Here is a 13,247-nt window from a genome sequence, read left to right on the forward strand (position 1 = left end):
ACCTGCCTGAATGTCTTCTTTGATGAAGTATCTGTTCATACCCTTTGCCCATTTTTGATTAGATTAGTTGTCATTTTGTTGTTGAGGTGTTAAAAGTATTCTATACATTTTTGAGATTAGGCCCGTGTCAGATATGTTGTAGCCAAAAAAAATTTCCCAGTCTGTGGGTTCTCTTTTAACTCTTTTGGTGAAGTCTTTTGATTAGCCTAAGTGTTTAACTTTTAGGAGCTCCCAATTATCTAGTTTATCTTCTGGTGCTTATGCATTCTTAGTTGTGGTTTATACTGTATTTATGCCATGAGTTAGTAGGGCCTCTAGCATTGTCCCTATTTTTTTCTTCCATGATCTTTATCTCAAAAAATCTTTTAAATCCCAGGATAGGTTAGAATTTTTTGTATTTGTTACTGGTGGTGGAGACTGTTTCTGTGTTTAAGGTTTTTTTTTTTTAATGATTCTATTAATTCTAAAATGTATCAATATGAATTTGGTTCATTCTAGAAGAATTCCATATCTTCAAGCAATAGCCTATAACTCCAGGATTCCTTTTGAAAACAATATTTATTCAAATCTTAATGTTTATTGTTATATAGGTAACATTTGGATCATTTTCTCCCTAAATGTATTTCTGTACTTTGCCACATAAAACTACATGTATTCTCAACATGGTGTCTTGAGAAGAGCAGTTGGCTGGGAACCCTGAGTTTCAGTCCAAGCTCTTTCATTAAGAGCTTAAAATTTGGGACAATATCCTAACCTATCTATGATTCAGTTTCTTCATTTATCTGTAAAGTCTCTCAGAACTTAGGTTTTATACTACTTTACAGCTTAGCAATGCTTTAAAAATATCTATTTATATAACCAAATATTTTCATTAAAAATGTTAAATAATTTTGGAGCCCTGGTGGTGCAGTGGTTAAGAGCTTGGCTGCTAATCAAAAGATTGGCAGTTCGAATCCACCAGCTGCTCCCTGGAAACTATGTGGCAGTTCTACTCTGTCCTATAGGGTCAGTATAAGTCCTAAAATTCAGTTTCTTCATTTATCTGTAAAGTCTCTCAGAACTTTAGATTTTATACTACTTTATAGCTTAGCAATGCTTTAAAAATATCTATATATATATATAACCAAATATTTTCATTAAAAATGTTAAATAATTTTAGATTCCTTTGGAAAAACAAACAACTGCTTCCTCCTTTGTTAATCATTAGCCAAAAATTTATTTTTCTCAAATATCAGCCTCTGGGATGTATGCCTCCTACTCTCCTAAGACCACACTAAAAGTTCCCAAGAAATATGATATTAAAGATATTATCTGTATACTAAAAAAACCTAGTACCGTCGGTTATCTGTATACACATTCTTAATTCCCCAGCAAGGCCTTCTGTTCACAAACCCTATGTACTCTCTTCTCCTACAAAGCAATAGTGTTTCATCACTCACTCCTAACTCTTGGTACAAGAAGCTCAACTCTACAAATTTATTCCATATTTCCTTCTCACTTGGCCCTATCATACATAGATCTCTGCTTGATCTTTCCACGCAGAGGGCCTCCCAAGCAGAACACACACTTGGACTTTCTTAACACTCCAGTTGCAGAAGCCAGAAGAAAATTCTCCTACCATAAGAAAGAAGAGAAGCCTGACATCTTTAATCCTTCCTCCAAAATGCTGTATCTTGTATGGCAGCCAAGTTTGCCTTTGAGGTGATATGCCAGATCGTTATATGTACATATGAATATACGTATGTGTACAGGGTTGCTATGAGTCGGAATCAACTCGACGGCAACAGGTATATATATATTTAAATATAATCCACCTTATCAAATGGACTATTATAAAAAAAAATATTTTGGGTGAGTTACAAAAACACTGAAAGGTTAGGGTAACTAGCACAAGACCACACAGTTTGGAACAGTGCAGTCATTTGAGTTTAGAGTGAAAAAGGTGAGGATAGATAACAATACAACTGTCCATGCAGATATAGGGCCATTTTTGTTTACCTACAATATCTTAGTAGTATCTTTTATGATAAAATCATAACTAGAAATTTTGGAGTTTTGTATTTAGGTAAGTTTTGGTGTAAAACTTGTTAAAATTCTGTTGAATATTCAAAGAAATTATATCTAATAGTTCATTCCTGGCATATATATATTTTATCATTGTACACAATCAGAAAAAAATACATATGCATAATTTCCTTATAGGGAGTACAATCATAAACTTTGGCTACCTATGTTAAATATACTTTGGGAAATGTGTACACTTCACATATATTACATATATTATCTCCACTAACACTCAAAGTACACTTTAAATATATTATCTCCATTAATACTCAAAGCAAACTATAACTAAGTAACTGTATTTCCAATTTTTCAGTTGAAAAAATAGGGAGCGAGATAATCTAAATTACATGTCCAAAGTCACCCAGTTTACATGCAGTGATACTGGAATTCAAGCAGTTTCACTCCAAAGACCATGCTTTCTTGTGTTGTTGTTGCTGTTGTTAGGTGCCCTGGAGTTGATTCCAACTCAGAGTGACCCAATGCACAACAGAGCAAAACACTGCCAGGTCCTGCTCCATCCTTACAATTGTTGCTATGTTTGAACCCATTGCTGCAGCCACTGTGTCAATCCATTTCATTGAGGGGTCTCCTCTTTTTTGATGACCCTCTATTTTACTGAGCATGATGTCCTTCTCCAGAGACTACTCCCTACTGGTAACACATCAAAAGTAAGTGAGACGAAGTCTCACCATCATCGCTTCTAAGGAGCATTCTGACTGTACTTCTTTAAGACAGGTTTGCTTCGTTCTTCTGGCAGTCCACAGTATTCAATATTCTTCACCAACACCATAATTCAAATGCATCAGTTCTTCTTCAGCCTTCCTTATTCATTGTTCAGCTTTCACATATATATGAGGTGACTGAAAATACCATGGCTTGGGTCGGGCGAACCTTAGTCCTCAAGGTGACACCTTTGCTTTTTAACACTTTAAAGAAGTCTTTTGCTACGGATTCTACCAATGCAATACATCATTTGATTTCTTGACTGCTGCTTCCATGGGAGTTGATTATGGAACAAAGTAAAGCAAAATCACTGATGACTTCAATATTTTCTCTATTTAGCAAGATGTAAGGATTTTTGTTTTGTTTATATTGAGTTGTAGTCCATACTTTCAGCAAGCAAGGTTGTGTCATCTGTATATTGCAGGTTGTTAGTCTGCTTCCAAACTTGATGCTGCGTTCTTTTTCTTAAAATTCAGTTTCTCAGATCATTTGCTCAGCATATGGATTGAGTAAATGTGGTGAAATAATACAACCCTGACACACACCCTTCCTGATCCCAAACCACTCAGTATCCACTGGTTCTATTCCAATGACTGCCTCTTGATCTATGTAGAGGTTCTGCATGAGCACAATTCAGTGTTCTGGAATCCCCATTATTCCAATGTTACCCATAAGTTGTTATGATCCACACAGTGAAATGCCTTTGCATAGTCAATAAAACACAGGTAAACATATTTCAGTATTCTCTGTTTTCAGCCAGGATCTATCTGACATCAGCAATGATATACATCATTCCACATCCTCTTTTGAATCCAGCTTGAATTTCTGGCAGTTCTCTGTCAATGTACTGCTGCAAGCATTTTTGAATTATCTTTAGCAAAACTTTACTCACATGTGATATTAATGATATTGTTCGATAATTTCTGCATTCTGTTGGATCATCTTTCTTTGGAATGGGCACAAATATATATCTCTTCCAGTCAGTTGGCCAGGTAACTGTCTCCCAGATTTCTTGGCATAGATGAGTGAGCGCTTCCAGCATTACATCTGTTTGTTGAATCCATTTGTTTTGCATTCCAATATCAGTATCTTATTTGGCATTCTGTCAATTCCTGGAGCTTTGTTTTTCACCAATGCCTTCAGTGCAACTGACTTCTTCCTTTAACGCCATCAGTTCTTGATAATATACTACCTCCTGAAATGGTTGACTGTCGACCAATTCTTTTCAGTACAGTGATTCAGAGTATTCCTTCCATATTCTTTTGATGTCCTGCGTCATTCAATATTTTGCTTATAGACTTCTTCAATATTGCAACCCAAGGTTTGAATTTTTTCTTCACTTCTTTTAGCTTGAGAAATGCAGAGTATGTTCCTCCCTTTTGGTTTTCTATCTCCAGCTCTTTGTACATGTCATTATAATACTTTACTTTGTCTTCTAAAGCCACCCTTTGAAATCTTCTGTTCAGCTCTTTTATTTCATCATTTATTCCATTTGCTATGAGTAGGAATCAACTCAACGGCATTGGGTGGGTTGGGGTTCCATTTGCTTTAGCTACCGTACATTCAAGACCAAGTTTCAGCATCTCTACTGACATCCATTTTAACCTTTTCTTTCTTTTCTGTTTTTTTTAATGACCTTTTGCTGTTTTCATGTATGATGTCCTTGATGTCATCCCATGACTTACCTGGTTTTCAGTCGTTAGTGTTCAATGCATCAAATCCATTGTTCAGACGGTCTCTAAAATCACTGGAATATACTCAAAGTTGTACTTTGGCTTTCACGGACTTTTTAAAAATTTTCTTCAGCTTCAACTTGAATTTGCATACAAGCAATTGATGTTCTGTTCTGCAGTTGGCCCCTGGCCTTATTCTGACTGATGATATTGAGCTTCTCCATTGTCATTTTCCACAGATGTAGTTGATTTCATTCCTGTGTATTCCATCTGGCTAGGTCCACAGGTATAGTCATGATTTATGTTGTTGAAAAAGATATTTCCAATGAATAGGTCATTGGTGTTGCAAAATTTTATTATGCAATCTTTGGTGTCATTTCCATCACCAAAGTCCCATTTTCCAACTACTGATCTTTCTTCATTTCCAACTTTCATATTCCAATTACCAGTAATTATCAATGCACTTTGATTGCATGTTAGATCAATCTCAGACTGCTGAGGTTGGTAAAAATCTTCAATTTCTTCATCTTTGGCATTAGTAGTTAGTACCTAAATTTGAATAACAGTCGTATTAACTGGTCTTCCTTGTAGGCATATGGCTATTATCCTGTCACTCACAATGCTGTACTTCAGGATAGATCTTGAAATGTTCTTTTGGTGATGAATGTGATGCCATTTCTCTTTAATTCCTGATTCCCAGCATAGTAGACCATACGATCTTTCAATTCTTTTGTACCATACTACTTTTCCTTTCTACCATAAATTATGTTTCCTTACATGTTTGATAAACATATATTAGTATAAATCCCACACTACTAATATGAAAGAGAAGCCCCAGTAGCACAGTGGTTAAGCGTTCAACTGCTAAAGGTCAGCAGTTCAAATCCACCAGCTGCTCCTTGGGAGCCCTATGGAACAGTTCAACTATGTCCTACAGGGTTGCTGTGAGTTGGAATCCACTTAATGGCAATGAATTTTGGGTTTTAAAATGAAAGAAATGGCATTTATTAATTTTTAATAAAAATAATAGCAGCTACCATTTAAGCTAGACATTATATTGCTGCAGTATTTACATAATCTCATTTAATCCTCACGTCAACCCCATGAACTAGATATCATCTTACATTTCTCCATTACAGACAATGGAATTGAGGTTCAAAAGACTTAACTACCCTGCTCAAGTTACCACAGTTAGCAAGCAACAGAACTAGGATTTGACCACAAATGCAATCGCTCGATATAAAAAAACCACAGTTTTAACTGTTACACTTAGGTTTGCAGATCTAGAGTCGCTTAGAAAAAATTTTATTCATGGAGGTCATATTGGACTTTTTCCAGTTCTCTGGTATGACACTAAAGAAAACATTAAAAATAATGAAATATTATATTGTTTTACTTTAAGATCCCTTAAAATCATCCAGTGATGGCCCTGTGGTTCTAAATTATCGATAAGATCTATAACGTCCTAACCACAGCTGTACGAATTATAAGAATCCGGGCATAATGACTCCAGGTAGGTGACTTGCCCCCTAACAACCTTCTAGAAGGAGTGAGGTAGTGCTGAAAACAAAAATGCCTGAGTAAAAGCTAAATGTAAAAGTAATTTTTATAAAAACACTATCTCTTCCTTTGATTCCTGTACCTGACCTCATCCCTGCCACAGTTCTTGGGGCCTTGTTGAGAATACTAGTCAGGATGAATCCACCAGACTATGCTGCTGTATCTCAGACCATGCCACTGGACTTTGTTTCCACATGTCCATTACACAGGCCCTGCCAACAATTTGAAAAATTTAGATATAAAATTTTAATAATAATGTTAAAATTTACATCATAGTAGCAGCTGTCACATTAAAAAAAAAAAACATGAATTGATAACATGATCCACTTTAAAAAGTAATTTATACTCTGTCTCTCTTTTTTTTACGTAATTATCCCTACAGAGTAGAGCTGCCAGATTCCAGAGATGACAAGGAGGGTGGAAGTGGTTGGGACAGAGTGTAGACCCGAGGGCCCATCCTGCATAGCATTACTAGGATGGACGTGTATCATAGGAAAGGTCGGAGTCTTGGGACAAGCGAGCAGGGGAGATACTTAAAGAAGTATTCTGGCTACAGCAGCTGCCAGGATAGAGGACCTTGCCCTGCCCTACTTGTTCTGCACCACTCTCCTAGACAATATAGGGAAAAATTTGGAAACTAAGGGACTGTGAGAGTTTATGTGTGTCATTCTAAGAGACTGTGAGAGTTTGAATCTCAGCTTCTGCTGGAAACACCAGCATCTGCTAAAAACATCGGCTTCTACTAGAAACACCCACTGCTGCTAATCCCTGCTCCACTAACTTTCCTAATCTCAAACTCTGAAGCCTGCTTAAAACAGGAATAGCACACTCAATCCTTTGTATGCCTTTGCTGTACAGATATTTGGATTAACTTCTCTGACTTTCATCATGAGACATTATCTTCAGACTCTATATACCATATTTCTCCCTCATGGCCAGATTCGGTTCATGTCCCTCCACTATGTTCTTAAGTCTTCAGGTCTGGTTGATGACAATGCTCTGCTTGTTTGAACACTGAATATTTACCCACGACTTCTAGCTGTGCACTTATACTCATTAAGTTTTCAATGCCAGGTAAATTTACTTAAGCATCATTCAAAATCATCATTACTTAATCTTTATTAATAATGTATATTACTACCACATAACAAAAATTATTATATTCCAAAAATATCTGATAAAGTCTTATGCCTCACAAAGGGACAGGGCATAATTTTAGATGACTATAATCTTGCTACTCAGTTCAGTAAAAGTATCACTAGCCTCTTTGTCTTGATATATTTATAGATAAATATTATCTGTGAGTGGAATACTATTTACACGCTTCATAGTTGATTTTATTTCAAAGTACAAATGGAAAATTTATATTCTGTTCTTTCTAAATTTATTTTAAAAGATATCATATCACTTTATCTTACATTTTCTGAGTTATTTTCTAGACCCCAAATATGACCTATTTAGCCCTTACAAGATACTAAAAATGTAAAGAAGCCTGAAAAATAATTCTAAGATGATACAGTAACAGGAGGATATACTGATTTTTAAAAACGGATAAAATTATATCTGTAAGGTTGCAGGGAGAGAATATTAGGAAGAGATAGGAATAATAAATATTTTTAAAGAAATGTATATTTTTAAAGACAGGAAAAGGGTTTTATTTCAGTAATTGGTGGAAGAACTTCATTAATGCTAAAATATAATAAAGCAGTATAAAGCATTAATAGTAAAAACTTACAACTACAGTAGCTGAAGCAATACTCCAGGTGTCCAGGGATGTATAAGTAAATATCAAGACTGAACTATGGCAGAAGCCGTCCTTGAGGATTCAGTGATTATTCAGACTATATAGACCTAGAGAGACTGTGGTAGGTTCTGGGTCTACAATGAAAAAAACTGATAGAGTCCCTGCCCTCATGGAGTTTGTATTCCATTTAGGGAGATAGGCAATTACTAGCAATGTTTAGAACTTGTGAGAAGCATTAAGAAAGAAATAGGTGCTATAGTAGAAAATTATGACTACAGGGGTGGTAGGTAGAGAAAGACCCTCTAGGGGAGTGACATTGGAGCTGGGGTATGAAAGATGACAAGTACCGGAACACCAAGACCCAGGAAGAAGAGGTCTGCAGGCAGAGAGAGCAGCAAGTGCAGGTTCTCCAATGTGGGGAAAGAATTTTGCTCTAAAAAGAACTAAGGATGTGTAGAAGGTGAGGAAGAAGGTGGAATGAGACAAGAGTGAACGGTGAGCAGGTTCCAGACTATGCGTGGCCCTATAGATATTAAAAGGTGTTTGAAATGTATTCTAAATACAGTAAGGATCATAAACGAGGGTTTTTAAAAGTAGTGACATGATATAACTTGAATTTTAAAAATGAACATACTGTCAGATGTGTGGAAAATGTATTGCAGAAGAGTAACAGTGGAAGTGGTAAACATCCATTGCTTCTGCCTTTCCAAAATACATTTCCCCTTCTCTTGGAAATAGTGCCTTGATGTTCCTGTAATGTGCAGTGGCTAAGTGGTACAGCTGCTAACCAAAACGTCAGCAGTTCGAATCCATCAGCTGCTCCTTGGAAACCCTATGTGGCAGTTCTACTCTGTCCTATATGGTCGCTATGAGTCGGAATTGATTTGACAGCCACAGGTTCCTGTAAGCAATGATCTTTCCTCTTTCTCTGTCCCTGTGGTTTGGTTGGAGCTGACCCCACTCATTCTGGAGTTCCACATGAGCCACTCTTGATAAATAAGAGCAATTTTACCTCTAGTCCAGTAATTGGTTCTGGGATGCCCGTATAACCCAGGCAAAGCTCAGGAAAACTCTACTTTGGACTTCTACTAAAGTAATTAATTGGGAAAGGGAAATGATTTTCTCTGGGAAGGACAGCTTGACTAAAAATGAAGTCAATGTAGTTAGGAGACAGACACTTTCAATAATCTAAAAATGCATTATGGTCACTTGATTTCAAAGGTTGGAAGGAGATAGAGGGGAGTGAGTATATTGCTAACATGTCTTTGAATTAGATTTGACTAGTCTCCTTAACAGAACAGATGGGAAGAATGAAGAAAAACACTTCAACTCTTGCATTATGTAACAGGTGAATACACAGTGGTGCCAAATAGTGTGAGGAAAAAGACTTTAAAAGGTCTAGGTTTGGGGGATAAGGAAATCAAGAAATTGGCTCTTGGCACTTGTAAACTTGAGACACCTTTGATGCTTTCAAATAGGTATGTCAAGGAAACAACTGGATATATGGATCTGGATCTCAGGAGAAAGGTATGAAATATATATCTACATATAGATGTATAGATATATGTAACAAATATTAGAACAGGCATGTAGTGACTATACAAAGAGAACTTAAGAGGGCCCCAGAGCAAGTGCTAAGCCATTCCAACAAAATATACTGAAAAGACAGGATTTGTCAATATGTGTTACAATCATTTTATAAAGTAAAATTATAAAGAAGGATATTAGCCGATGTTTAATTAAAAATAAATAAATAAATATACCTTTGCTATCAAAAGAAGTACCTACGATCTGTTAGGACTATCAAAACAAACGTCTATATTAAGGTACCACTTTATTATTCTGAAAACGTAAAAAAAAAAAAAAATGGGAAAATGTCTATTCACTTCTTTTTAATATTTAATTTTATTTTTGGTGAAAATATGTCTATTCACTTTTACTAAGGATAAGTTTCCAGCTGACCATTTGATTATGCTTCCAGAGAAATTAATGCCATAGATTACGACTTCTTCATGAACCTACTGGGTCTTTCCAATCCTGAAACTCATTACAATTCATTTTAAGGGCAATGACACAATGTCAGGAAGGGCTGTTACAGAGCAGAAGCCAATTTAGTGAGGAAAGCATCAGCAAGGTGCTATACTTTCTCTGATTCCTTTCAATTGCGGCACTTTGGATAATCCAACATCTCTTTCTTGTGACTTAATAAAATGAACAAAGTGGTGAAATTTCACAGAAATAGTTCTAAATTTAGACAGAATATAATTACTTCTACTATTGTGTAACAAAACAGTAGGTGGTACTTACTGACTCAGCATGATGTCATTTTCTCGTGAGTGTCATAAAGGAGAGAAATTAAAAATGATGTATTATATCAAGTAGTAGGTACTTAATAGTAATATACTTTTATAAGGCTAAGGAACTCCACATATCAGATTGTGATGCATCATCCTCAAATGATGTAAATCCCCTGGATCGAGAGGAATAGAGGCTCTTCTCCAATTAACAAATAATGGTTGTTGTCAAGGCACTGATGGTGATATAGTAAACAAAACTGTAAAAAGCCAAAACGCTGGCATTTCCACCCCACCAAGAGAAGCCTCAGAAGTCAGGCCTGGTGATCTGTTTCTGAAAGGTTACTGCCTAGAAAACTGTAAGGAGCAGCTCTACTCTGCACACATAGGGTCACCATGAGTTGGCATCGACTAGACAGCTACTAGCAACAGCAATTAATTTCACATTCTCTAATTAACTTCACATTCAAAATTACAAAAGATTAAGTAAATAAATGGCCAATTAAGATAATGATAATGACCTTGATAAAAATCGAAAAACAGTAATGATTGGGGTGAATGGTAGGTATACCAACTTGGTGTATATGGAAACTATGAACAACGTGCATAGCCTACTACTTCCATGAGGGGCCGTGTGGCCATGCTCATTCACCCATAGTTGCCAGTCATAGTGCTGCCATTGTAGTTGACATCAGAAGGAAAAGAAGTATCCCACTCCATCCCACATCTGCAGGACCTCCCTTATTAGACCACATATACATAAGTTCTGTAAGGCCAAAGTCCCCCCTCCCCACCCCACCAAGAGACTACTGGGATTAAATTCACTGTAGCCTCATATCCCTGATTTTTACACTAGCTTTTGTGTAGACTGTATGTGAATGGTGTACCATAAAATTGCATACTGCACAACCTAACCAAAAATAAGTGGTATCATGTGGAGATGTAAGCTCTTTCAGCTATTTCCAGCTCTACTCACATTCCACTATTCTCAATATGTACACTCCCCTGACCAACCACACCATTCATTCCTTCTTTCCCTTCAAAACTATTCCACTGGGCTTTCTGGAACTCTCTATCCATAACCAGAAAATCCTTACAGTCTTAGAATTTCCCCAAATACTCCTTTAACTGAAAAATGGCTGACTACTGAGGATCATTCTACAGCTCTCTCAAGCAGGGGGTATTTATTCTTTAACATTCTAGAAAATAATAGTCAATAATAATAGTTAACACATATTGTGCAATTACTATGTACAAACATTATACTAATGCTGTACATGAATTACTTAATTATCAGAGCAATCCAGTGACTTAGGTACTTTTATCCCCATTTTACAGATGCTGAAACTGAGGCATAAAGAGACTAATTGTTCAAAGACACAGAAGTATTGATAGGTAAGGACAGCAACAGAATCCAGAGTTGGTGCTCTCAGAAAATTTCCTCTTCCTAGGTAGTTCATAGGATCCCTGGTGGTGCACTGGTTAAAGCACTCAGCTACTAACCAAAAAGTTTGCAATTTGAACCCACTAGCTGCTCCGAGGGAGAAAGATATGGCAGTTGGCTTCCAAAAAGATTTACAGCCTTGGAAACCCTATGGGGCAGTTCTACTCTGAGCTGGAATCAACTACATGGCACACAACAACAGGTAGCTGACAGGTTAAAAGTGAGGCTAGAGTTTTCATGATTGTCTTACTTCCCAAAAGCCCTTCCAGTCTCTTAAAAAAAAAAAAAAAAAAAAAAACTCCCCTTTATTGCTGTCATCTACAAATCTCCTGGCCAATTTACCTCTTTCACTAAAGATTTTGATACCTAGCTCATGGTATTCCTCTCCTCCTAAATCTCTGAGATCATCTCAGGAAATTCAATGTCCACATGGACAGTATACCCAACTTCATGTTTTAGTGGTTCCCTGACTTCCTCATCATTAATGGTATATTTCACATCATCTCAGCCAACCCCTCATAATTTACCACTGAAAATTTTTCAACTTACAAAATCACAATTCAAACAATCCCCTCTCTTAACAAAATTTCCACGTGCTTATTCAAGAACCCCAACTCTAACTGTTCTTCAATCTCTTTGGGCCTTCCGCTCCATTGACCTCTCTACTTTTCTCCAAAATATCAGACCCCTTGTATTTTTCCTTGATTCTACAGTCTTTAATTTTAACCATTTTGTTACCCATACATTAACCTCCCTTGCCATTTATTCTTTCAAAGCCTCCAACTGGAAAAACTCCAACCCTGTATGAACCCAACAATCCATCTTTACTATATCTGTATCTGTACTCAGACAGCTGGACACTCTTAAATTCAATCAACAATGTCACCTAAGCACGATCTTATTATAATTTTTAATCATTTTGATTTCTTTTACAAATATTTCAAATTTTCTCCATTCTTCACAAACTATGATCCCCTCTCTACACGCTTTACATTCAGCAGATGATTGCACTGTGCTTAACTAAAATGATTAAAGCCACCAGACGGGAATTCCTTTAACATTCTGCTGCCAAACATGTCAATCACCTACATCTGTACCAATCGCCTCCTCTTGCCCTCCTGTTACAATAAAAAAAAAAAAAAAAAAGTTCATTTTTTCCTTTTCTTGAAGGCCAATTACTCTATGTGTAATTGGGTTCTGGTCCCTCCCACCTTTTCCAGAACCTATGCTAACAATTAAAGTTTTAGCTTTCAAAGGGTTTTTTTTTTTTTCTTTTTACTATGACCCTCAACAAAAATATATATTACATTGCAATCCTGTATATACATATTATATATATACTTTATATATCTTATATACTACATATGCTATATATGTTACATGAACAGACAAAATGTATTTCTTACTGTGGATTGTAGTCAACAATTTCTGCAAACAGCCAAAAGTTTCACAAAATAACATTATCTTACAATGCGAGATGCACTCTGATAGTTTTTCATTTTCATTTTTAAAAATTTGTAACACTGACTACAACCCACTAAGTCAGAACCTGCAGTTTGAACCACACCGAATTACTGTGTTTCCCCATCAACTGTATCTTCCATTTTTTCATGTAAAAAAGTTTTGAAAAAATTTCTCACCCACAACTGCTCCATCAGCTCATATCCTCTGCACATCTAGCCTTATCAGAAGTTATTTAAATTCGCTGTCTCCACTTTTTGTTCCATTAAATCCTCAGACAAATC

Source organism: Elephas maximus, chromosome 7 (genome assembly GCF_024166365.1).
Source record: "Elephas maximus indicus isolate mEleMax1 chromosome 7, mEleMax1 primary haplotype, whole genome shotgun sequence".
Lineage (NCBI taxonomy): Eukaryota > Metazoa > Chordata > Mammalia > Proboscidea > Elephantidae > Elephas > Elephas maximus.